A 26,084-nucleotide genomic window follows, 5' to 3' on the forward strand; every position below is an offset into this window, starting at 1 on the left:
GCCGGGAGGTGCAGTACCGCCGGCGGCTGCGGGGGGGCGCCCCAAAGGCCGCTGCGAGGGAAGGGGGGCGCCGTTCGAGCCGTGCGTCACGTGGCTTCCGGCGCAAGCCGCGGTTTTACCAAACTCTCCGAAATGGTCGGGAAAAATAAACCCCCCAACGTCGTCTTTTAGTGTCAGCGAGTCGGGCTGACACTAAATCCTTGGCCAGGAGCCTTTTGTGGGTGCCTGACAAAACTTTGGCCTCCACTCAGACGCTGATAAAAACTTTCTCACCTATTCATACATTTTTATCAAAATAATGTTCACTGCTTCTAAATTACATAATTAATCATTTCCAACATGGGAGGCGCCGAGGGGCAGCCGAGGGGCGGCCGTGCCCTGGGCTGTCACGGGCTATCCTGCTGCTCGGCCCTGCTTCCTCTTCCCTGCTTCGCTGCCGCTGATTCACTTTTCTCGTTGATTTTTAATTAATTTTTTTAATTAATCATGATCAGGATATTAATTATAAGCAGTGTGGTAGTGTGTGCACTAGACCTGTAGGAAAACATAGTCCAGAAACTTGCTAAATGGTGGCTTGTTCCGATGATCATAGGAAATACCTTCGTGACAGGATGAAAGTCACCCCGAGGCAGGGGGTTCCATCCAACTTTCTCCGGCCTGAATGCTGAAAATAAAGACGGTGATTTTGTCTCAGTGGGGGACAGAGAACAGCAAAGAGCAGCAGAAAGACGAATCCAGCGTTGCCCTGGTAAGACACATTCGATTTGAGCTGAAAAGGTCACTGCCCACATCATTGCATCACGACGGCCGCTGAGGGTATGAGGCTGTGGCAGACTGCTTTTACCAAGGGTGAGGCGTTTGAAGTGGTTTACTGGAAAGAACCAAGAAAGTCAAATACCAAGAAGCAGGGGGAAAAAAATCTTTTTTAAAATACATTTTTGTTAAAGTAAACATTTTCTTCATTGTTTGTGCATTTTGTTATTCCAGAAGTGTAGCTTTTTAAATTGCTTTATCTGTCAACTCTTACTTGTTGTAAGTTAGGCACTCATGGTGCTGAAGGGAAAGTCCATTTGTAAAATATTCTTTCAATAAGAAAGGGTCACTTAATAGTATTCAGGCATTTCCTCACTGATATTTTTTATGTTTGTGCCGGTGCTTGGAAGATTTCCGAGGAATTCCTAGCAAGTATTTTAACTGGAAACGTGGCTGTTCTGTTGTATAAGGACTCCTGATCTACGCTAAGCAAAAGAACTTGATGATTAGAAATATTCAGCCCTGTGTGGTAATACAGGGTCGGCACCTATTTCTGTTGGCAGGTACCAGGTACCAGGTGACAAACTCGGTGTGGATCCAGGGTTAGAGTTTTGTTAGAGGTTTTCCTTTTGTCATTGTCTCTGGCTTGCAGTATTTACCTGATCAACTGTTAAAAACCCAAGTACCTCAAATAACTATCTTTAAAAGGCTTTGTTTCCTGGGCTTTTTGGGTGTAGACCAAATATTATAAAAGAGAGAATTAATGTCTCCCAGCAGTGAATTGGATTTGCTAAAATGTCACCACCAATCTCTTCATGAGCCCCTCAAAATACCATGTTGTCTCTTGGTCCTTAGTGGGAAAGAATATGAGTTGAAATGAAATAGAGTTTTTTCTTAAATAACAAAACTAAATATGTTCTAAACAACAAAAATCACAATAGCAAAGTGAGAGGTCATGTGGGAGATCTTTTACAAAAGCTGCACTTCAAAATATCAACTGACTTAGAAATTTGAAAGTTGATGGAAATAATAGTAAATGCAATTCTTAGAAAGGGATTAATGTTTGCATTAAAAATAACCTTTTGGATTAATATGGGTAAAAAAGAAAAGTTTCTCCTAGTGGTCTATAAGATGTGTTGACTTCAGTTGTTAATCTATTAATTTATGTAAAGTTAGGCCTGAAACCTCTTTCCTGTATTTTCAATTTATTTTTCCGAATTCTGCTAAAATCAAGGTGCCTCAAACAGAGCTGTTCTCCCCAGTGAGGAGGATGTTGGAAAACGTATCAGAACTCCCAATTTTTTAATACTCATGGAAGGAACAAACACAACTGTCGTTCTTTTTGTCTCTTAATAGGATTGTCCTTGCCATAAACTATTTCTGACGTGTTGTGCTCATCTCCAGCACAGCAAGGACCAAAGGTGACTGTCTAAGGTAATTAGAACATTTATAGAGGTTTTGCAGGTATGATGCATAAGAAGGTTCATCTCCAGGCATCAAAGAGCTCTGGAAGACATAACATCCATTTCCCTAAGGAGACAGATCTCCACAACATCTTACAGAGGGTCAGTACAGTAGATGATCTATGCAAATTATTAGTGGTTGCTTCCCTAAAATATTTTAAAAATGAGAATTTCATATTAACTCGAAAAGTTTTTTTGGCAAAGAAAGGCAAAAATTACAAATTGAGGACAAGTTGACAAACTTTGTCCAAAATGAAACTAAAGGTTTTCATTCATTTTGTGTGGGGGTGTTTTAATTCTTCTCTTAGAAAATTGGAAAAGGAAAGGAAAATGTATCAATTTTCTGCATTCTTCCCTATATTGAGGAGGGGGTAAAATTTCAGTTAAACATTCATCAACTAATATATAATCCCTAAATAGAGATCACAGATTTGTCCAAAGAAGACACAGTTCCAAGTTAAAATTCCAAGCCAGGGGTATATCTATTCGGTTTGGTTTCTGCTAGCTCAGTTGGAAAAATGTCTGTGAAAGAGATTTCTTTGATGCCATTTTCAATATTCTTGTGTATATTATTAGAACTCTGCTTTATCATCATTGTAATAGTAGTTACTCACTACAAAGTGGGGTCATTAGTCCTAATTCATATTTATAAATACACCAAATACACATACAAATTCATATTTAAGGTGAATCTTGTTCTGAAAGAGTGTAATATTTTGTCATAATAACATATCTCAGCAGTCCAAAAGTGCTTAAAGCACCATTCCACTCAGTTGCCAAATAGGTCAGGACTGTCAGTTTTTCTCATTCTCTGACTGTAATGTAAATTCTTCTCTCCCAGACTTCAAGCAAAAGATTAGTTTGTACCAAGTTTTCAGCTCTTTCCAGCAGTAACTGTCTTAATTTAAAAAATACTAATTCCTTGAGCTATTTTTCACATGTAAGCTTTTCCTTATTGCAGAAACAGATAACATCATTTTGGCTCTATCTCTATAAAAGTTTAGGAAGCTATCAGGTTTATTAACATTTTCTAGAAAGCTATTTCTTCATGAATATCAGGTTACATTGTAATCTACAGCTGATAGTTGGTAGAAATACAGCACGTGATTCTCCCATGGTGCCACTGTGGGCACTTTACAAGAGCCTCTGTGAAGTGGAGCATCAGATCTGCCTTTCAGTGGCCAGATGGCCACTGAATGTTTGTGGGGGTTTTTTTATTGTTGCTGTTGCTTTCCATCATCTCTTTTGGAAATGTAAGAATTGTTATTCTAAGCCTACAGTCTTTGTGAGAAAACTGAAATTCCATCTGCTATTGACTGAAGGAAGCTGAGGGGAAATCAACAGAAACCACCTTTTTCTAGGCAGCATTTGATGCCAATTCTGAGCCGAAAAACCTCAAACCACTGTGCATGAAGTACTCTGGATTGCTGGTGATTTAACCTGGTGGCCAAGGCAGATGCACATTTCATTATGAATCTTCATTTGCTTCTGTGATTTTTATTGTGTCCTATCCTGACCACAGAACTTATAAAGCTTTTTTTTAGATGACAGCAAGCTTGCTATTAAACAGACTTTATATGTTCATTAAGTTGAAGACATGCTAAATCAAGGGTAGACTTCTCAATACACAAAAATATCTTAGCTGTCATGGGCCAAACTTCCAGAAGCCTCAGATACTTCGCAGTTAGTTGAATAAAAGTTGTTGAACTGTTGATGTATTTCATGAAACATGGCCTTGCTTTAATGATGCTGGCATGTCTGGATACACTCATAAAATGCTGAGGAGGAAGAAGGGCAGGGATTCCTTTTGTCAGTCCATTTCCCTAGGAGTATCTATCGCAATGGCATTGTCATTTTATGTATCATAGCTAGTCCTGTTTCTAACCCAGCTTTTCCTTAGCCACTCCTTTCCTAACTTCCTTTGGCTACAGCAGGCTATAAGTCTGACCACTGCTAGTCTGACGCCCCAAGTAAATGTGTTTGGCAGATCTTGTATCCTCTCCTGTATTTCCAAGAACTCTAAACCGTTAACATAGTTAGCAGTCTAACAGCCTCTTTTCTTTTTCCGCTCTCTCATCTTCTGCCACCAACTTGGCTTTCCCCAGCAAGATTCCTGGTGAATCCACGCTCACAGAGAGCCAGCTGTATTACTTCTGCATTCCTGGCTTAGGCCAGTGTTAATGAAGATCAAAGGAAGACAGAAGATATTGAACTTCCTCAACAAACATACTTTGCCTGAGTAGATTTCCTCAAAAGCACTTTGGATTGTGGGGCATGTGCAAATATTAACCAATGGGAGAGGTCCAGGCATAACACGTTACATTTCTTTGCTCTTCATACCTGGTTCCTGTGGGATAAATGGAGCCTTTCTGGTAGTACAGAGTTAATCTGTCTTCTCCTTTCCCAGCAAGGTGAGGGTCCGTTTGTTCCATCTTATGCTACAGGGGCTCTACTGGTTCTAATCCTAATTCATGTGGTGGTAAACAGGTCTGTGAAAATGTCACTTGCTGGGGTTGCCTGTACCAGAGGAAGCCATTTCCCCCATGGCTGAACTCGTAATGCTGTAAATAACATGAATGCTCTCAAGAGTTAAGGATCTGGGTCTCTGCCCGTGCTCTTTGTGCATGAGCTCTTGTTGACGATGAGTTCTCACAGAGTGTGTAATTCAGTTCAGTTCAGTTGCTAGACGAGACATGCTAAATGTCAGGCCAGCTTGGGAGCTTTCCAGGAACCACCAGCTGATACTGACTGTATCTCCTTTGGTTGTATAGTCATCTACAGGTAGACATCTAGATTTATGTCTTCATCTCAGGACTGAGATCTGCCATGAGTCTCCCTATTACCTTCCAAAGCTGGTTTCAATATAATCATCTGAAATTTGACTTAATGGAGACCATTAGTCTTCACCTCATGTTTGCAGAAAGTGATTTACAGCCCTGCTGCTGCTTGCTAAAGAATCTCTTCCTTAAGAGATGGGCTTGCCTGGTCCATTTGAAAAGCACCTTCCTTGTCTCCCTTTGTTCCACTGCAGAGAACATATGCCTTCAAAAACACTCAGTATCCACATATCTGGGGGTTTGTCTTGCTTGACTTGCATGTTTCCCTCTCACAAGGTAATGGAACAGAATCTTAGAATCTTTGAGGTTGGAAAAGAGCTCCAAAATCATCGAGTCCAACCTCTGAAGACCTTTGAGCCCAACAGTCCCCGGTTTAGGGATATATAAGCCAGAAAGAGGTTCCTGCCACCTGCAGTGCTAGTTACAGTTTGAGGTCTTCTAGAAAATGTGTAGCCTTGCCTGTTTCTGGGTACTTTTAAGAAACAGATACAGTCTGCATTCAGGTTCTATGTGTTAGCATGCTATAGACCACAAATGCAAAAAGCCACACGGCTTTCTGCACACTCCCAAGTTATTTTATTTTCTCATTGTATTGATTCAAAATACTGTCTAGTCCAGGGGGGCTGGGTAAAGACAAGTTAAAACACGAGTCGGTTATAGAAATAATTGATTCTGATGTATCTCTTAAGTTTGACTTTTTTATTTTTCCCAGAAATCAAGGGTTGACATAATGGTATTTTTCCCTAAGGAATTGTATTTTTGCTTTTAATAGATTATAAAGGAAGCAGTTGAACAAAGTAATATATAGGGAAAGTGAATTACTGGGCTTTTAAGGGATGTCTAAGGAGTGAATTGGGGATTTTCAGTCAGTATTAAGGAAAACCTCTTCCAAAGATGTGGCAGCAAGAACAAATAGATTTTAAAAAGGTAACAAACTTTTAAAATAATCAAACTGTTAAGCTTTTTACAAATGAATTTTTATTTTTGTCCTCATTTAACTTTGCTCTGCAGAAATTGTGATATATATTTACTAAGGTGGTTTGGATATCTCTAAGCCTTAAAACTCAGGTTCTGCATGGTAGTCAATATTTTCTCTGTTGGCTGAGAATAATGTATTTTCCCCACAGTAACCTGCTTACTCATCCACAGAATCAGCCCCAGAGTAATCAAACCAAATACCTTTAACCCTCACTAATTACTGGGGTAGAGGGAGAAAATGAAACATTTTTCTGGAAAAAAATTATCACTAAAAGTGTTATTGAAAGATTTGAGCATTTGAGGAGCCTAGAACTAATTCTTCTTGGAGTATTTGAAGGTTCTTAGTAACCATGGGTATCATCTGTGGGCTTTGTGTTGGTGGATTTATGGATGGATAATCCATTGGGATTATCCAAGTTTCTGGATAATTTGTGCTGGAGATGTGCAACACTCATGCTTATGAGCCATATTGCATCTAAAAGCAATATATTTTTATTTTTTTGTTGCAGCTTTTGTGCCTGTCACCTACTGTACATAGTTGTCAGGTAACCTGTGTTTTGTTCTTCCCTGGGCCAGGCTGTGCTGTCTAATGACCAGTTTTATTGATCAGTTAAGAAACATGGAGCTTGAAGGTAGAGAAAGAGAAGTGGTTTGATGAAAGAGACATCTCTTAGCATGTTTTTGCTGTTACTGTTTTTTGTTTGGGTTTTTTTCAACAATTAGTGTTATTCAGTTACCTCATATTTAAGGACAGCAGTAATTGATTTCATTTACAGCCTTGAGTGTTTGAGTTATCTGCAAAGTGTAGTCCATGATCACTATTTGTGAACTCTTGTAAAAATTCTGTACTTTGAGTAAGATTTTTCCAGTGTTCAAGCAGATTTAAAGCCACAAGAGTCTTCATACATAAACTTCCCTGCTAAGTACTTTAGTGATACTTCACATGGACAGAAATTGCAGTTGTTCCCTAGAAATCCCAAAGTAACAGAAAGCTGCAGAAGGCAGGCAGTGCAGTTTTGCACTACCTAGAGAAAACCTGGTGCACCCTCTCTGCTCAAATTAACACTTAAAATCGGTGGATTCATGTGATCTCAGGTCTTCAGCTGCCATCAGCACAACTCTTCTACTCTGCTAGGTAAGAATAGACTGGCTACTCAAGAGAGACACATGTTTGATGAGAAACATTAGGACAGTGAAAAATATAAAGGGCAAGGAGAAAATGCGCATTTTTGGAGCAGGATTTGAATAGTGTGCAATAAGAAAGACTGGAGTCTCTCATTGAGCAAGCATCCTTGTGTGCTGAATGGCATGAGTTTTTGTTGGAAATCCATCTAAAAATTCTGCCAAATATAAGGGAAACTACAAAGCGTTTTTTACAGCAGTGTATGGTGTCCTTGGGATGCAGCACCCGTCCTGTGGCAGACACGTTCCATGAGGGAGAAACTTGGAGGTGCTTTAAAAGACACCACAGGCTTTTGTGGCTAGTCTCTGCTGTGATATAGACACACTGGTATGGACATGTCCTTTCAGCTCAGAAAAACTCTGTTAAGTAATATGTTATAAAATATTTATATATCTTGGTTTTTGGCAATAATACTGTACCTGCCATCCAAGAGGAGCAGTTTTCAACTCTGTTTTATAGAGAAATTGTTTCTATTTCTCTTTATTTTTTCAGCCAGTGTTGCATGCTTTCATGCTTATTTTTTCGCAGGGCTTTTTATGCTATATTTACATATAGAATAATGTTTATTCTGATTTTTGTAGTGAGGGCTGTTTTGTTATGATGAAGTAGACATTTTTTTATACCTAGAAATAATGGTCCATCTACGATGTAGGCAGCCTAAGATTTATAGGGTCTTTAAATACTCGTTTTCTTGGGTTTAAGTACTTGGCTTTTTAATCAGGTGATGGATAATTTTGTTGTTCACCCAAGTATACGGAAAGGGATTTAGACCAGTGCTTTGCCCTTCAGTATAGTTTTTTTATCTGCATTTCACCTGACTGGAAATAGTTCCATGCATTTGAAAAAGGTATGTTTGTGCTATTAACTTGTTTTATGATGTACCCACATAAAGGCAGGAATTTCAGTACATGTAAATGCATCACACTGTATACAACTTCCCTGGATTTGGTTTCAATGGATAATGCCTTTTTGGCTTTGTCGTTTTTTAGGAAGGAAACTGAAAGGAAGAAGTCTCATTTACCAAATGGGGGAAATTTTATATGTTAATTGTTGGGTTATTTTAAAGTAAATTAATTTTATTTATAAGGTTGTAATGGAAATACTTTCTAATAATTTTCAAAAGTACAGAAAATGTTTTGAAAATGCTTCGGAAGCTTGCTCCTCTAGGCATCATTATCGAGATACAGTCCTATTTTATAGTATGATATACTATGATATCAATTAATAGACAGAAGAGCAGAGCAACAGATTAATAAAGGAAGAGGGCTTCTAATGTACTTTAACCTTAGGAAGATGTTAAACTTTTAAAACACTCTGCAGGTGTCATGATACATGTTGGGTGTTTGATAAATCCCTGTGTTTGTTTGTAATACTCATATAATCTCTTTAGTATTTCCCTCTACATGATAAATAATGGAAAAAACTATCGCCTGTGGAACTGGAAGTCCCAGTTTTTGAAAAATACTTTAGTTTTTTTCCCTAAGAGAGCCAGAGAAAATGTGTCTTTTTAGTCATAAAGTAAATCAATCGTTTTGTTTTTAAATTGTTGCACTTCCTGGAGAGCAGCTTTACGAACAGTTAGGGTTAAATCTTACCTTATATTGATGAGAGACTGTTCCACACCCCTGCAGTATTCATTACTCTAAGTGCTCCTAATTTACACTTGAGGATCTTGCAGCCTTACACAATTCTCCTCTAGAAGAAATTACTGATAAAACTGATTAATCTTCCTGATATCACTCTGAGTTGAATTGAGTCTCCAGAAGGTCTGCAAAATATCCTTAACAGTTTTAAGTGTTATGTATTGTCTTCAAATGTAGGTCTGATTTTAAGGAGATTTAGTTAAAATGGGATGGGGCAAAGTTTAAAGGAGCATTAAGGAAGTGTTTCTAAATTGGTGGGAAACTTAAAAACAACATTTTAAACTTGAAACAAGTGTAGCTATTTCTTTGTGAGGATTGTTCAATGACTCAAGAGTGGGGTTTCACTATTTATCTCCCCACAACTAGGGTAATTTTCTTTCCATGCTTCTTTCAGGCTGAGGAGGTAAGGACTTCAGAAAGGAAGTTTCTAGCAGAAGTTACTACTGTCAGTTGTACCCTCTGTAACACCAGTTTTCTCTTCAGTCTCTTCAACCAAGTCATGGTTTAGTCCCGTGTCGCATCACATAGATCATTGGGAAGCAGACTGAAAACTTCAATTTAAAAAATCCCCAAACAACCAACACAACAAAGTACAAAATGTTGATCATAAATTAATGAGAAAAGATCATTAATCTGATTTTCCTCTGAAGGGTTCTCTTCTGGGGGCTTCTTCAAGAAGGCATTCAACCACTTGTCTGTGTGCAGCTGGCATTGAAAACCTTGTATAAGGCTTACAATGAGAAAAGCTGAGTTTTATAGACACTTCAACTGGTACTGTTGCCAGAAGAGAAAAGGTAGTTCTACTGCCCATTCCCAGCTCAAGCTGTTGTTTCCTCTGTGTTGGCACATGTTTTTTGCAGCTGACGTTGGAGAGCTGGTTTGGATTAATACTAACGTCTTTATTTCTTTGCCAGGATGGTTTCCACTTAGGTGAGTTTCCTGATCAGGTTCCACCACCTGGCTGCAGAAACAACACTGCCGGTTCAGGGGGATGGCATCACAAAGTCCAGGATAGAGTTCTAAATGGAAGCTATTTTTCTTTAGGCCACCCTGGTTAGTAATATAAGAATATGAATTATGAATCCACACATTTCAGCTGGACAAGTTACAGAGGGTATACGTAAATTAATTACGGAGCTGAATGCTGTCCACAATATGTGCAATATTTGTGTGCATTATTTCAGAAGATGTCTTTAGTTCTAATTTGTGGAGAGAAATGGATTAAAGAAATTAATGAATTGATGAATTAAGGAATGGAGACTTTTAGAATTCCCTCAGCCTTACTAAAATCCTTTTATTCCAGCTTCTTTGTGCTGCAGAAGAAGCTAGAGGAGTGGATCATGTAGAATAATTCACACAGTATACAAAAATTACTTTGATGAAAGAGGCCAAGCAAAGTCAGGAGATAGTATAGATTTCAGTATGACGTAATTGCAAGCAGGGCTAGCTTATGCTACCTGTCTTGTCCCCGTGTCCAGGCAGGGGCTGTCCCTGGCAAGCCCCAGCCTGCCCTGCTCCCCCCAGGGAACTCTCAGACGCCAGGGATCTACTGGCAGGTGCAGCGTGTCTCATTCAGCACCTCTTAGCACCCAGGATGTGTCTCCAGAGCTGAGATGGGTGAACAAAGGGCAAAAACCATGAAATCATTAAGAAAAGTAGGAGCAAGGCAGCATTTCCTGTCAGTATTTGGAAAGATTATAATGAAGCAAGGAATAAATGGTTCAGCAGGAAAGCTCAGTGCAAGGCAAACCTTTGTGGCTGCAGCAGTGACCACGGCTGTGACCGTGGCCTTGACAAGAAAAGGAACTAGAGAGCAGCTTGTGGCACTCACTGATGCCGGGCTCCCGACACATGAGAGGGCAACAGGGAACTTGGTTGTTGAAGGTCTGCACTGCCTTCCTTGTGGCACTTGGGGATGCATGTCAAGGCCCCAAAGCTTGTCAGTGGCTGCTGATATGAAGGGGATGTAAAGTTATGTGACACATGAACACTACAGAAAGACTTTGAATTATAATGTAAGAATACAGACAGCGTTGTGAGGGAGATGCAGAAAAAATTGCAATGGTGAATGTTTGGTTCTAGTTAAGTTTTCATAACTGAATCCATTTTCAAAGCCAACGGAATAGATGTTTAATATTTAGCTGAGGTTCTTGAAAGCCTCCAGGCTTGTAGCAGGGGAGGGTCCCGGGAGCAGGGGAATCCAGCCAGAGTCACGATACGAACACCGATACGATTTGAGCATCATGCTCCAGTTTTATTATTCGGTTACACCAAGTTATACTTTTTCCAAAGTTCACGCCCCTTTCCCACGAGAAAGCCTCTAAGCAGCAGGGGAGCTGACCAGTGTATACCTTTTCCCAAGGCTGTTCAGGGCTGCCAGCTAGCAGGTGCCTTGCAAGCCTGTTTTCAGCCTGAGGCCCCATCAGGGGTACTTCTGCAACAGCCCTGGGATGCCCAAGCCCTCCTGGAGGGAGGAGGAATCCCTCTACACAGGCTGTCTCACGTTTCCTGCTTTACAGAAGCTGAAAGATTTTGAACTGCATTGTCAATATATTTTACACCTTCCTATGCTCCGGACAGGTGTTCTTGAGAGGGCAGCAGCTTTGGATTGGCTGGTTGTCATGTAGACAAGGATGTTTCCAAAATAAAGGCACACAATCCATTTGTAAATCTTCCAGAATATATGAAAGTCTAATCAGACTGACTCAAGACAGCCAAAGTGTGGTGTATCTCATTTCAATTCTCTCTTCCCCCAGGACTTGTCTACAAGAAATATGCAGACATTGTATTGGAAGTAGAAAGCATGAGTGATAACAGTAGTCAGTCCTGGTGCAGTCCTGAATGTATTTTAGTTTTGAATGCATCTAAGTGTTTCCCTTTTTCATATACTGACTATATCTGCACCAGCCCTATACAATACTTACTTTTGTCGCCAACAATATAGTCCTGGAGCAACACAACTTCCACTACCCCACTTTTCCTTACTGTTAGCACTTGATGGTATTTTCTGGAGTAAGTGATGTGTTTATTGATTTGGTAGACAAACAGGGATCTTGCACAACCTCTTCGAAGGAGTACATCTGTACTCTTGAGTACAAATGTATTGGCTGTGTGGGATTTGTGAATTATCTCTCCATTCTGAGTGTTCTTCTGTTTTCTTCAAATGATAATTTGCTGGTTATTAAGTATACTGAGCTGCTGGCTGGTTTTGATTTTCAGCATTACCTTTTATATATGTAAATACAATATTAATATATCTATAATACATATACAATACAATGTTCATATATGTATTCATGCATATATGTAAACAGTGATACTTCTCCCATCACTGAGATTTCTTCAAGACTGTCACTCTTAGAGCACCTATTTGAAGTGTCTTTCTTCTCAATAACGGGCATTTGAGGAAAAATATTGCTATACATGTAAGCAGCAAGTTCAGTGTTTCTCAGCAGTGTAGGTAAAATGAAGTTGTACCACCCTTAGGGTAAGGGGCAAAGTTGCCTGTGTGATCCCATTGCTGGCAGCAGCAAAGGTCATTTCTGTAGCCACAGCTTGGTGGGAATAATAGGAAGGCCTGAAGCAGATTGCTTGGGCTGTGGATAAGAGTGTATGGTCCTAGCAGAGATGTGAAAGTCTGTAGAAGAGAAGTTTCTTCCGTTATAGTGTGAGGGCTACAGCCAGTTCCTAGAGGGATTTATGGTGGCCATCTTTATACTTCTCTGGTCCATTCCTTTTGATTGTATAATGACAGTAGAAATGAACAGGATTTTACTCACTTGATAAAGATAGCAGAACAGAACATTTTACTCTTATCAAGGACAGTTGAACAGAACAGCATAGCCTTGGAAAAATAAATAAAGGATGTAACTTCGATAAACAGAAGTCATGCAAAACGCAAGCAGGATGCCAGCTCAGCTCTGCAAGGCTGATAAAGCAGAAATTATGCAAAACAATGATATTGTGCTTACTCAAAAGTGGGGGTCAAGGAACAGCCACATAAAAAGGACACTGAATGTTGAAGACAGACCCCAAAGAACCATATAAGGACTTCCAATAAGGGGTGCGACTGTCAAATAAAGTCAAGGAAATGGAAATAGCTCATGAATATGTAATCAGTGTGTGTGATAAAAATTTTGTTCACTCAACACTCAGGGCACTCAGCTGGAGGAAGGATCCTTCAAGTGAGCAGCGTGCTGCAATAAAGAATGCCTGCTTTCTAATATTCAAACTGTGTTAGAAAGTTTTTATCTAACCAATTTTGATATAATTTTTGGCAACTTTGGATGGAACACTCTGCCTGGTCTCCCATGGATCCAAGGAGGTCTCTGGATCTTCATGGAAGCACTGAGACTTTCCTGGAGAAGACCACAGACCCTCGTACCAGTCTGGGACACTGGTAAGACCCCATTCGATATAAAGGAATTTTTTTTTAATCCTGCCCAAATAAGGCATGTGGATCTTCTAGCACAGTGGGTGAGTTTTTAGGTATCCCAGAATTTGGTATTTGACTTGGTTTTATCAATTGATAATTGTTTTGTATTTGTATTTGTATCTGTATTTTAACATTTTGGGTCTACTATTCAGAAATGGGTAGTGGACAATCTAAGGGGGACATTCTGAAAAAATCCCCACTTGGTTGCATTTTGTGACATTGGAGAAAGATTGGTGTGGTCCCTGGGGGAACAGTGACCAGGGAGATTAAATATTGTAATCAATGGTGGCCACTGTACAAACTAGACTCTGGAGAAAAGTGGCCACAAAATGGAACCTTGAATTACGATACATTGTTAGAGTTAACGCTATTTTAAGACGGCAACAGAAATGGCATAAGGTGACGTATGCTGGTACGTTTTTCACTTTGCAGAATCATCCAGAATGGCAGGAAGATTGTGGGTTGGATCCAATGCCCTCAGACCCTTTTGTGCTGGATCTTGAAAAAGAGAATCAAGGAAAACAGTTAAAATGTTGTTCTATATTCAGCAGAGGATAAATTTGTTATAAATATCTCCCTTATAAGGAGGGTGATTTAAATCTTAAGGTCAGTCCTAACTGCAGGTTGGATGGGGATACAGATAATCAGGCTGCTGAGACTGGTATTTTGAAGGAACTGGCACATAAAGAGGCAGATTTAGCACATGTAGAAGAGAAGACAGGATAAAGAGGATGTATCAAGGACCAGAGGGTTTAGTCCAATTACAGGGCAATCTAGAGCTAAATACGGAGATGTGATAGTAGCTCCCCTCCATCAGGGGGTAGGTATGGATGGTCCAATCACAGTAAAATTTCTGTTTTCAATAACAGACCTTAATAATTGGAAGTCAGTGGCTGGCACCTACCAAGTTGACCCAGACAAAATGGCAAAAGCATTTTAAATGATGATTAAAACTCAGGATCTGGACTGGAAGGATATAGCTACTATGTTACAAATGTTGTTTGGTAGTACAGAAAGAGAGATGGGTGTTAAAACCAGTAGGAGGTTTGTGGAAGAGCTAATTTTGACTGGTAAATTTACAGGTACATTAGATATTAGTTTTCCCACTGTGGATTCTGAGTGTGACCCTAATGTGCCCATGTTTAGAGAGGGATTTTGGATACTATATGGAATTAGACATGCCATACCAAAGGCTATCAATATGTCCAAATTATTCCAAATTAAGCAGGATCATAAGGAATCACCTATTGAATTTTTAAATCTCTTAAAAGAAACGGCTCAAAAATATATTAATATCAATCCTGAAACAGGAAGGAAAAACTCAATTAGCCCGTATATTTGTGGCTCAATCCTCAGATAATATTAAAAGAAAACTACAAAAGGCTGAGGGACAAAATCACTATGATTTAGGGAAGCAGTCAGATGTTGCTTGGAGAGTTTATCAGAATAGAGAAAAACACCAAGAAACAACTAAACAAAAAATAGTTGCAGTTATGGAAGGAATCTCCAAAGGAATAGTGCTCCCGGGGGAAGAAAGGGGATGAGGGCATGGACAACCTATCTCAAGCTCCCCTGGGAGACTAGGTATTAATCAATATGCATATTGTAAGAAAGGTGTTGGAAAAGCGACTGTCACAGTTGCAACATACAACTCTCATGGCCATCACTGATGATGACTGAGGGAGACCTGAGGATTCTTGCCTGGCAGAACCTCTGATTACAGCTAAACTGGAGAGTGAGGAGGTAAATGAGGAGGTAGAATTTTTAGTAGATACAGGAGGTATTTACTCTCTGCTAAATACAGTAAAAGGAAGTGTGAATGGTTTTATAACAATCATTGGTGCAAAAGGGAATCACAAAACTCGGCTTTTTTGAAGTCCATTGATTTTAAACTAGGAAAACAATGGGTGACTCACCCAATTCACCAAAGCCTCTACTTGGGAGAGATTTATTGGAAAAACTAAATGCTGAAATTAAATTTAGACGTGGCAAAATACAGGTGATTATTCCAGAATCTAATTACATGGAATCCTCTATTTTTGCACTACAATCTCCGAAATTTGACATGATCTGTCTGCCAGTATCACTTGAGGATGCAGTGACTCCAATAGTTTGGGCTGGAGAGGTGCTCAGGCGTTACAAAAGAGCAGAGCCTATAAGAATTAAATTGAAATTTGGAGTGGGACCAGTAAGGCAAAAGCAATACCCTTTGAAAATAGAAAGTTGTAAGGGGTTGTTACCCCTTGTGGAAAAATTGATAAAATATGGCCTATTGAAAGAATGTGAATCCAAATTTAATATCCCTATTTTGGCAGTTAAGGAGGCAACTGGAAAGGATTACTGGCTAGTAGAGGACCTTAGAGCCATAAATAAGATAGAAGATATACACCCAGTAGTAGCAAACCCTTATACCTTGCTAACAACCTAGAGTGAAAAATTAAAATGGCTCACAGTATTAGATTTGAAAGATGCCTTTTTCTGTATCCGTTTGAGTACTGGAAGTCGAGAGCTTTTTGCTTCGGAATGGGAAAATCCAAACACAGGGAGAAGAACACTTGGATGGTTCTTCCGCAGGGGTTTAAAAATAGCCCCACCATATTTGCAAATCAATTGGCAAAAGAATTGGAGAAATGGAAAAATCAGAACCCTATTGTAGTCTTGTTACAGTATGTACATAACATTCTGGTATCCACTGAAACTAAACAGCATTGTTGGGATCAGGCTGTGGCATTGTTGAGTTTTTTGGGACTAAGTGGATATAGAGTATCCAAAGACAAAGCACAAACAGTCCAGACCAGAGTAACCAGTGTGGAAATAAAAATCCTTCAAGGACAAAGGAGGCTGGGACAGGAACAAAAAGAAGCAATTTGCCAACTCCCACAGCCATGAATAGTAAGAGAGTTGCATGCGTTTCTCAGGATGGGGGGATGGTGTTGTCTGTGAATCAGCAGTTATGAGTTGCTATCTTGGGGTGTCTTTATGACGTTGTATCCCCTATCGCTGCTCTATGCCCAGACATGATTCCTGTGCCTTTCTGTGTCTTTAAAACTAGGTGTGAGAGAAAGAAAAAAAAAAAGCCAGACAAACTTTTCAAAGCAGTTTGTGTTCCAAGGTCACTCTATCTTTTCTGTGTGCTTCTGTGGCAGCAAGAGCAGAGGCAAGCACCTTCCTGCTTTTCCCGGCTCTTGGCTCCTTTTCTCAGGAGAGAGACAGAGAGTTAAACTCCTTTGCTTTTCAGCTAGTCTGCAAGCTAAGGCAAGAAAGTTTTTTTCCCCTGGGACTTTGGCATCCTCTTCTTCTTCTCTTCTGTACTTTCAACAATACCAGAACGAACTGGGAGACCCTGCACCAAGGCCCGGGGGCCCAAGCCAACCCAGCTCTGAAGAGGAGAAAGCCACACCCACAAAGGACTCTCAAATCTTCCCAGGTTTCTCTTCACAGCAAGAGGTTTTATTATTTAGCATTATTCTTTTCCCATTGTGCATTGTGTCTGTTAAATAAATAGCTTTTTTCCCCTTTCACTTTCCTTCGAGGAAAATATTTTTTTCCTGAACCTGGTGGGGGAGGGGGGGCTGTAGCCTGCCTTCTATCAGAGGATGTTCAAATTTGGACATTCCTCCAAATTTGTCTCGAACTGGGACAGTTGCTGATAAAGTCACTGTATGATCTCTTGAAGATAACTCAGAAGGACTTTATAGTCTGGACTGATGATTCATGGGCTGCCTTTTTCCAACTTAAGCAAGCCCTTATGCGGACCTGATGTGGGTTGACCCTGGCCAGATGCCAGGCACCCACCAAAGCCACTCTCTCACTTCCCTCCACAGCTGGACAGGAGAGAGAAAATGTAACAAAGGGTTCGTGAGTTGAGACAAGAATTGGGAGACAACACTCATCAAATACCATCATGGGCAAAACAGGCTCAAAATTAGAGATACAACTTAAATTTATTACTAACAAAATCAGAGCAGGCTAATGAGAAGTAAAATAAAACCTTAAAAACACCTTCCTCCCACTCCTCCATCCTTCCCAGCTTTACCTCTTACCCCAGCAGCACAAGGAGACAGGGAATGGGGGCTATGGTCAGTTCATCACCCACTGTTTCTCCTGCTACTCAGGGAAAGGAGTCATCCCCTGCTGCACTGTGGGGTCCCTCCCACAGGAGACAGTTCTCCATGAACTTCTCCAGCGTGAGTCCATCTCACGGGCAACAGATCCCTGCAAGCTGCTGCAATGTGAGTTCATCCTGTGGATGAAAGTCCCCTTCAAACTGCTGCAGCGTGGCTCACCCTACTGTGGGGTACAGTCTTTCAGGGACAGGCTGCTCCACCATGGGCCCCTCTCTCCCCAGGCCTCCCATAGGGTCACAGACTCCTCAGGCATCCCCCTGCTCTGGCATGGGTCTCCTCTATGGGCTGCAGGTGGATCTCTGCATCTCTCATGGATCTCCATGGGCTGCAGGGGCACAGCTGCCTCACCATGGGCTGCACCATGGGCTGCAGAGGAATCCCAGTTTTGGTGCCTGGAACACCTCCTCCTCCTTCTTCACTGACCTTGGTGCCTGCAGAGTTGTTTCTCTCACATTCTCACCCCACTCTTCTCTGGCCACAATTACAACTGCACAATGACCTTTAGTTTTCCTTTCTTGTTAAATATGCTATCACAGAGTCGTTACCACCATTTCTAATTGGCCCAGCCTTGACCAGTGGCACGTCCATCTTTGGAGCTGCCAGGGATTGGCTCTGCCGGACATGGAGGAAGCTTCCAGCAGCTTCCCGCAGAAGCCATCCCTGTAACCCCCCCACTACCAAAACCAGGCCATGCAAACCCAAGAGACCCTGTGTGTCCGTTTGAACTATTTACCTATGAAAGGCGAAACATAGCACTGGGAGTGCTGTCATGGTTCCTCGGGGAGTAGAGGAAAGCTGTGGCCTACTTTTCAAAGCAACTAGATAATGTCAACCAAGGCTGGCCAGGTTGTCTGAGGGCAGTAGCAGCTACAATTCTCTTGATCCAAGAATCTTGAAAATTTACTTTGGGACAAAGCATTGTCATTTATGTACCACATGTGGTCCAGTTGATATTTAAGCAAAAAGGGGGCCACTGGCTATCTCCCAGCTGGATGCTAAAATACCAGGTAGTCTTTCTGGAGCAAAATAATGTGATGCTCTGTTGCAGCGGGGATTACTGCAACAAGCATATTTCAAACCAGGAGTCCCGTGGAAACGAAGTATATATGGACAGATTAGTGGTAGATGTTTCAGAGATGTTTATTTCTCCAGCCGCATGGCCGGGGCTCAGCTCAGGAACTCCGCAGTCACGGGACCCGAGGGTCCTTGGCATTATCAGGGAACCCAAACCAACCAATGGGGAATGAATCTGAGCAGGGGCAGGGAAACCCCGTGTCTCCCCCCTCAGGGCCCCTCTCCCAGGGCTCCATGGCAGGGGGGAAGGGACCCCAACATCTCACCCGTTTTATTTTAATAAAAGGAGAATGAAAACAACTGGATAAACATAACAAGAACAGTTTCAAGACAAAACAAGCCACCCTCCTGAGTTTTTAAATGTCTAAACAGATTCTGTGGAACATCTTAGGGCTGACGCAAGGGAGACAGAACTCTCCGGGCATGTTTTGTGGGGAAACTGAGGCAGGAGAGGGTTTAATTTCTTCCCTCCCCCTTTTCATCCCCCCCTCGGCATCGGAGAGGAATTGTAGGGAAATGGAATTGTATAGGGAAGCCATGGGGTGAAAAACGGATTAGGAATAAACTGGGGATAGGGTAAACTTAGGAGAGGGTTCATATTGGGTATAGGATAAAAGGGGAAAATAGGCTGTGGGTAGGGAAATTGCTGGGATGGATATTGTTTATAATTTTGTGCATAACGGCTGCCTTTGACTGGAATACCCCCAGGCCCAGTAACATTTGCTGCTTGTAAACCCTTCTTTCCTTGCACTATATCAAACTGTACAACTTCTCCATCTCCTACACTTTGCAGGTAATTTTTAGGGTTATTCCTTTTAATGGCAGTTCTATGGATGAATAAATCTTCCCCTGTATCATCTCGTGTTATAAACCCATAGTTGTTTTTGACATTGTACCATTTCACAGTTCCTGTAACTTTCGTGGCTACAACTGCTCCTATCACGTGCTTGCGTGTTTGTCGTGGCTGCTGGTCCCGCGTGGCCGCCGCCTCGCCGACTCCGACGTCTTGGCTGGGCCCCCGCGTTGCGGCTGCTCCGCACCCTCCGAGCGGCGCAGCTCCGGTGCGTGTCTGGACTCTGCGCGGCCCTGCGTTGCCATCGCCACTGGCTCCGTGCCCTGTGAGTGGTTCCGCTCCGCAAACTCCACGCTGCTTTGAGTGTGGCCCCGTTTCGGCTCGGCACTGCACTGCGCGGCTTCTCGTGTCGCTGTGGAAACCGCCGCTTCTCCCTCTGCAGGGCTCTCCGAGCCGTGGTGCTCAGAGCGGGCTGCCACGCCGATCTCCGGTTCCTGGCTGCTCGTGGCCCATGGCACCCGCGGTGCCTGCGGCATCGCTCCCTCACTCGCGGTTGCATGGCCGGGGACCCCGAGACAGGGATGGGGTCTGCAATAGGGCGCGCGCTCCCGAGGGGGCCGGGCGCATCCAGCGCAGGCACCTCCGCCGGCGTGTGCCACAGGGATGGCGGCCGCGCGGCCTCGGCCACGGGACTATGGCCCTCCTTTGCTTTAATGGGACCATATAAATGCCCCTGAATAGCTTCACTGACTACCATGGATCCACGCAAGGGTTCAATCACTAATACATGTTCTGTTTGATCTTTCATCTCCCGCAAGATCTCGTCCCAAAAACACCCCTGACAAGATCCAGGAGGTTCAATATCAAAAAGTAAGTCTCGAGAAATATAGGAGAAATTTTTGAAAAGCCAGTTGAAAAAAAGTTCTAGATCTCCCGGTTCCATTACTTTTTTGTTTTGTTGTTCAAGGATTCCTTTAACTTCTAGGTACATTTCTTTCTGTGGCTCAGAGAGCCCCATTTCCCACTATTCTTCCATAGTCCAGAGAGAATATCCAAACCAAGATGAGAAGAGAGAGGTCTAGAGTGGTTTTTTACTCACAAATTTCCTCAGGGATCGGTATCTTGCTCGCATTCCTCTACCAGTTTGTCGCAGCGGGGATTACTGCAACAAGCATATTTCAAACCAGGAGTCCTGTGGAAACGAAGTATATATGGACAGTTTCGTGGTAGATGTTTCAGAGATGTTTATTTCTCCAGCCGCATGGCTGGGGCTCAGCTCAGGAACTCTGCAGTCACGGGACCCGAGGGTCCTTGGCGTTATCAGGGAACCCAAACCAACCAATGGGAAACAAAGCTGACCAGGGGCAGGGAAACCCCGTGTCTCCCCCCCAGGGCCCCTCTCCCAGGGCTCCATGGCAGGGGGAAGGGACCCCAACAACGCTCAAAACAATTTCTATTGTTAACCTTGCTATGTTCTTATCTGCCCAACAAGTAGAAGGAAGCCCAGATCATGATTGCTTACAGACTATAGAAGAAGTGTATTCCAACAGACCTAACTTAGGAGACAGAGCCTTGGAAAGACCTGATTGGGAATTGTTTACTGCTGGGAGCAGCTTTGTCTGAAATGAAAAATGGCTCTCTGGATATGCAGTGACTACACACCATGAGGTAATCGAATTGGGGGCATTCCCCTCTGATGTTTCAGCTCAGAAAGCAGAACTAATTCCACTCACTCCAGCTTTGGAATTGAGTAAAGCAAAATGAGTTAACTTTGGACTGATTCAAATTTTTTTTTTTTGAGTGGTACATGCAGACGGGACCATCTGGAAAGAAAGAGGCCTTTCGATATCTCAAGGCACATCAAAATGGATCAAAAATGGAAAACAAATCTTGACTTTACTTGAAAGTATCCAGAAACCAGCAGAAGTTGCCATCGTGCATTGCTGAGCACACCAAGTGGGTAAGACCAAACTGGAATTGGGGAATCATTTAGCCAGTAAGACTAATTGGGGAATCATTTAGCAAAGAGGCTACAGAAAAAGGCATGTTAGAAAACAATTTTATCTTTGATAACCCTGCTAGAGATACCTCTCCCAGTAGAAAAAAACAGAGTGTAGTGCTAGGAACTGTCAATTAATTGAAACCTTAGAAGCAAGATCTTATCCATGAGGCTGGGCAGTTTCCCTAACAGGGCAAATAGTAGTCCTAGAACCAATCTTGTGTGAAGTAGTGGAACATGAACACAAAGCCAAGTGTATATTGGAGTACTGAAAAACTTTTGAAACATTTGCAAAAATCTATTGTTGGGTCTTAAATGGCTCAGATTGTACAATCAAGAATCCAACAATGTATAGTTTGTTAAAGGAACAACCCAAACAAAGCTAATAAAATAGGGCTAGGGCTAGGGCCATAAAATCTGGAAATGTTCCAGGTGAATATTGGCAGATTGATTTTACTGGAAGGGCAGTATAAATACCTCCTAGTTCTGGTGGATACCTTTTCTGGGTGGCCAGAAGCCTTCCCTTGTCACACCAATCAGGCTAGGGAAGTGACTAAAATACTGTTGGATCAAATAATACCTAGATTCAAGGTATACCTTTGGGAATGTCGTAAGACAGATGTTCTCACTTTGTTGCAGAAGTGGTACAACAGGTTAGGAAAGCCTTGAGAATAGCTTGGGATGTTCCTACGCTTTAGAGGCCTGAAGCTAGAGGCAAAGTAGAGCAAATGAATCATACAATCAAATTGCAATTGGGTAAAATATGTCAGGACACCTTCTTGACATGGCTCCAAGTTTTACCTGTTACTCCAAATTAGAATTCACCGGTGGGGCACCAGCAAAATAAGCCTCTATGAGCTGCTATATGGTCGACCCTACCAAGTACCACACATTCCAGGAAACACACATGTAAAAGGAGGGATCAATTTGGATAATTACCTCGTGTTTCTTAGTAAAATCTTACAGGATTTGTAGCTAGCAGTGGTGATTTCCAGACTGATGGGATTGGACACACCAGTACAGAATTTCCAACGAGGAGACTAAGTCTACTTGAAAGACTGGGGAACCACTCTGCTCCAGCCAGAAGGGACCTTCCTAAGTCCCATTGATAACTTTGAAACTGGTTGGAGTAAAATAATGGATACATTATTCCAAAATTAAAAAGGATCAAAGCCCCTTGGGTAATTGAACAGTTGTCTGAGAACAAGATGCTTAAGTCTTGTTTTGCTGTCCTGACAATAGTCAGTTCAGCCTTGACTTGGGAGCAAAACTTTCATCTACTTTTATTACAAAATGTGATCCAAGTGTTGCACAGAAATGATTGTTGGGTGTGCACCCATTTAGCTGAAAACATGATGAAGCCATTAACCATTAATGCAATTCCATTTTCGTGAGAAATTAATACTATTTACTGGGTGAACACTTCCTTTTGCCAAGAAGAAGACATACCAGTTAGTGTGCAAGTACCTACCAACTTCTCTTATGGTCACATATGTGTGCAAAGATGTAACTGTCCTAAAGGAACAAGAGAACTAGATTGAACTAATGAATGAAATGACACACAGTATATTCAAACACTTAATATTGGAAAAGTAAATCATCCTTGGTCAGTACCAAATGGAACAGGGTGATATTGGATAATAAAGCCCATAATGGGTTGTCCCTAGGCTGGAAAGGCATTTATACTTTAGGAGCCTTAGTCCCTAACATAACAATAATTGATAAATGTTGTAATGCTAAGTTTAGTTTAGCAAGCTGCAGCTTCCCCTGAGAACTCAGTGGAGCTGCTAGGGCAGTGCGACCATTTTCCCCCTCCTGTAGTCCATTTCGAACAGCTCCGCAGTTTTGCTCCAGCTAGCTATCAGCTTTACAACACAGTGATGGCAAAGGAGGCGAGAAGGGTCTCACCATAAGGGTTTAAGAGGATCTTTAATCTTACATCTTGTCCCAGCAATCCCCAGAGGCAGAGAGACCTCGTGATCCAGGCGCAGGGGCTTTTTCTCAGGGGCTCAGGGACGGTACATGGGCAGAGTTGGAGTACAGGAACCAATAGGGAGAGCCTGAGGGAGTGGCCAGGGCTAGGAGCAAGGGAAAGCGGGGGGGAAATATGGGATCAGAAAAGCAGTGGGTAAACAGATCACCACAGATAAAGACCTGAGGACTTCGGATGAGAAACTATTTGGGGCATACAAAATGAACTTTGAAGGCTATAGCTGTGACCAGCTAAATTTCATGATTTTATAAGATGGTTTTTACCCTGGCTAGGAGTAAGTAAATTAGAAAAGACACTAGCGAACATTTCTGCTACCATAGTGTCTTGGTTTTGAAAGACAGGTGTCTGCTAAGGAAGGCAGAAGCCTCCCTTGAAGTGGCAGATGTAACTCCTTTCCCTCCGAGTTATTATAATTTTGAAATCAAGGGCTTTTAAGCAAAGATGTGGGAAATAGGAATAACAGTTCTTTACTATTATATATATGTATATAACCAGTCAAACAAACAGCAATAACTATGGCAGTAACAGCAAACAATCACAAACCCAGTCCCAGCCTTCTCGGCTGTCGGGCCCTTTCCCCTCGGGTGCAGTTCCGCTCGCAGCCGGCAGGGGCGCTGGCGGCTCCCGGTGAGCAGGGCAGGTGTGATGGTTCCCCCGCGGCTGCAGGGGGCGCTCCGGAGTGAGCTTGGGGAGCACGCGTCACCGGTGGCCTGGGGTCCCGGGGAAGGATGGAACAAGGGCTTCACAAACCCCCAGACAGCTGGCCCTGGTGTCCGGCTGGAGCTTCGGGGACAGCAGGCTGGAATGGCAGGCTGGAACGGCAGGCTGGAGCAGCAGGCTGGAGCGGAAGGGATGAGCACAAATCCCAGGAGGACAACGAGATGTATCCAAACGGAGAACGTCCCAGAGGTCTAGGCAGGCAGGGTGAGCACGGCTACAACACAGTGAAGGCTCGAAGCAACAGCGGGGCAGGGCAGCCACAGCCCAGCCTCCAGCGGGGCAGGGAGGGTGGCTTTGGGATCCTGGTGTTGTTTCCAGCAGAAAGAAAAGTACCCGAAGCAACTCCGACGCAGAGAGCGAACTGACCCCACACCCAGGTGAAACAAAAGACTAGCCAGGCACACCCCACCCTCAGTGGGTAGCTCTTTGTTTTCTTAAGTATCCAACGATCAGCGATTTGTTCCCTTAGCAACATGTATAGGGGGGGAAAAATTCCTTTAACAGAAAAAAAAACTAGGACTAAACTAAAACCCCAACACATAGAATATATAGAAAATCGTACAATAGATGCCATTACTGTCGTGAGACAGTTGGCGATGAAAGAGACGGGGCAGATTGCTTGGATGCAATACGCCAATTTTATTGATACAGAGCTGAGTATTTATACCTTTTCAGCAGTTACTAAAAATAAATTCTTATATAAGCAGCAATCACTATAACAACCATATCTATGTTTCTTAATAACATTGCAAAACTAAAAGCTAGCACTAACTATCACAGGTACATACCAAGCATGCCTTTCTTCTATGCTGACTATTTCATTACAGGCTGTACTGCCTGCCACAGTTTGCGGCCTAGCAGCATTAGCGCGTCTACTTCTGACATGAGTTTAGCAGTGCTCTCACTTCTTCTTTCTAGCTGTATCTCCACAATTACTGTGTTTGAGGAAGAAGTCAAGAGCTTGTCGCAAGTTATTTTACAAAACTGAATGGCACTAGAGCTTCTTTTAGCATCACAAGAAGGAGTATGCATGGTCAGTAACACCAGTTGCTGTGTATACGTTGATCAAAGTGGTAGAGTGTCTACAGATGCCCAGGAAATCTGAATCCAATTTTTACAACACACAGCTCAAGACTACACCTTCTAGGGATTTGAAGAAATCTGGAGCAAACTTTGTTCATGGTTACCCACATGGACTTGGTTAAAACATCTGTTTACAATCATTACCATAATAATTGCTGTATGTACTTTAGCTTGCATCATGATTCAGTGTTATAGCTGTTGTAATGCCTTACACAATAAAATGAAATAAAGATGTCAAGAGACTGGTTCCCATAAGGAACTTAGTCTTAAGAAAAAGGAGGATAAAAACTGTTCACCCAACACTTGGGCACTCAATTGGAGGAACAATCCTCCAAGTGACCAGTGCGCTGCAATAAAGAAGGCCTGCTTTCTAATACTCAAAATTGTGTTAGAAAGTTTCTATCCAGCTGATTTTGGTATCATGTAGATGGCCATACTCTAGAAAGCAGTTTGCAGATACAGCTGCTTCTCTACCAGTCCATTTTCCTCAACTGTCTCCAGGATTTAGAGACCTTTTTGTTACCAAAAATTTGGTAAAATAAAACACTCCTTAACACCAATGTAGCATTAGGAAGCAGGCATTCTTTACTCGGCCAGATGCACGGTTTTGGGAGAAGCTACATTGGTGTTAAGGAGGTTTTATTTTACCAAATTTATGGTAAGAGTTTTGGCAACCCAGATGGGATAGACTCCTGAATTTCAATGGATCTGAGGGATCGCAGGACCTCCAGCCAGTGCCAAGGGATTCTTGGGGAGAACTTCGATCCTTGGTACAAGGAAATTGGAGCAAGAGCCCTGGTAAGATAAAGGCATTCTTTACTTTAAAGGTGTTAACTGTTAACCTACCTGTAAAGTGCAGCAAAAGGTACACAGGGTTTGGTTTAAAGGTACCTAAGGTGGGAAAAGGGAAGGGTTAGAGTCCCTTCAAAAAGGGAAGGGTTAGAGTCCCTTCCCAGGAGCTCCTCTACGGTAATTTGTTATAATGGGAAACGAAACCTCAAAA

General features: G+C 42.2%; 1 long non-coding RNA gene across 1 annotated transcript; it reads left to right on the top strand.

The window, feature by feature from the left end:
* The first annotated feature begins 68 nt into the window (after positions 1-68).
* Positions 69-16,779, top strand: LOC109146150. The gene is made up of 4 exons (XR_002047989.2): positions 69-748; positions 2,110-2,187; positions 13,013-13,256; positions 13,725-16,779. It is a non-coding gene; the product is annotated as an uncharacterized LOC109146150 (long non-coding RNA).
* The last annotated feature ends 9,305 nt before the right edge of the window (positions 16,780-26,084 follow it).

Source organism: Corvus cornix, chromosome 1A (genome assembly GCF_000738735.6).
Source record: "Corvus cornix cornix isolate S_Up_H32 chromosome 1A, ASM73873v5, whole genome shotgun sequence".
Taxonomy (NCBI): domain Eukaryota; kingdom Metazoa; phylum Chordata; class Aves; order Passeriformes; family Corvidae; genus Corvus; species Corvus cornix.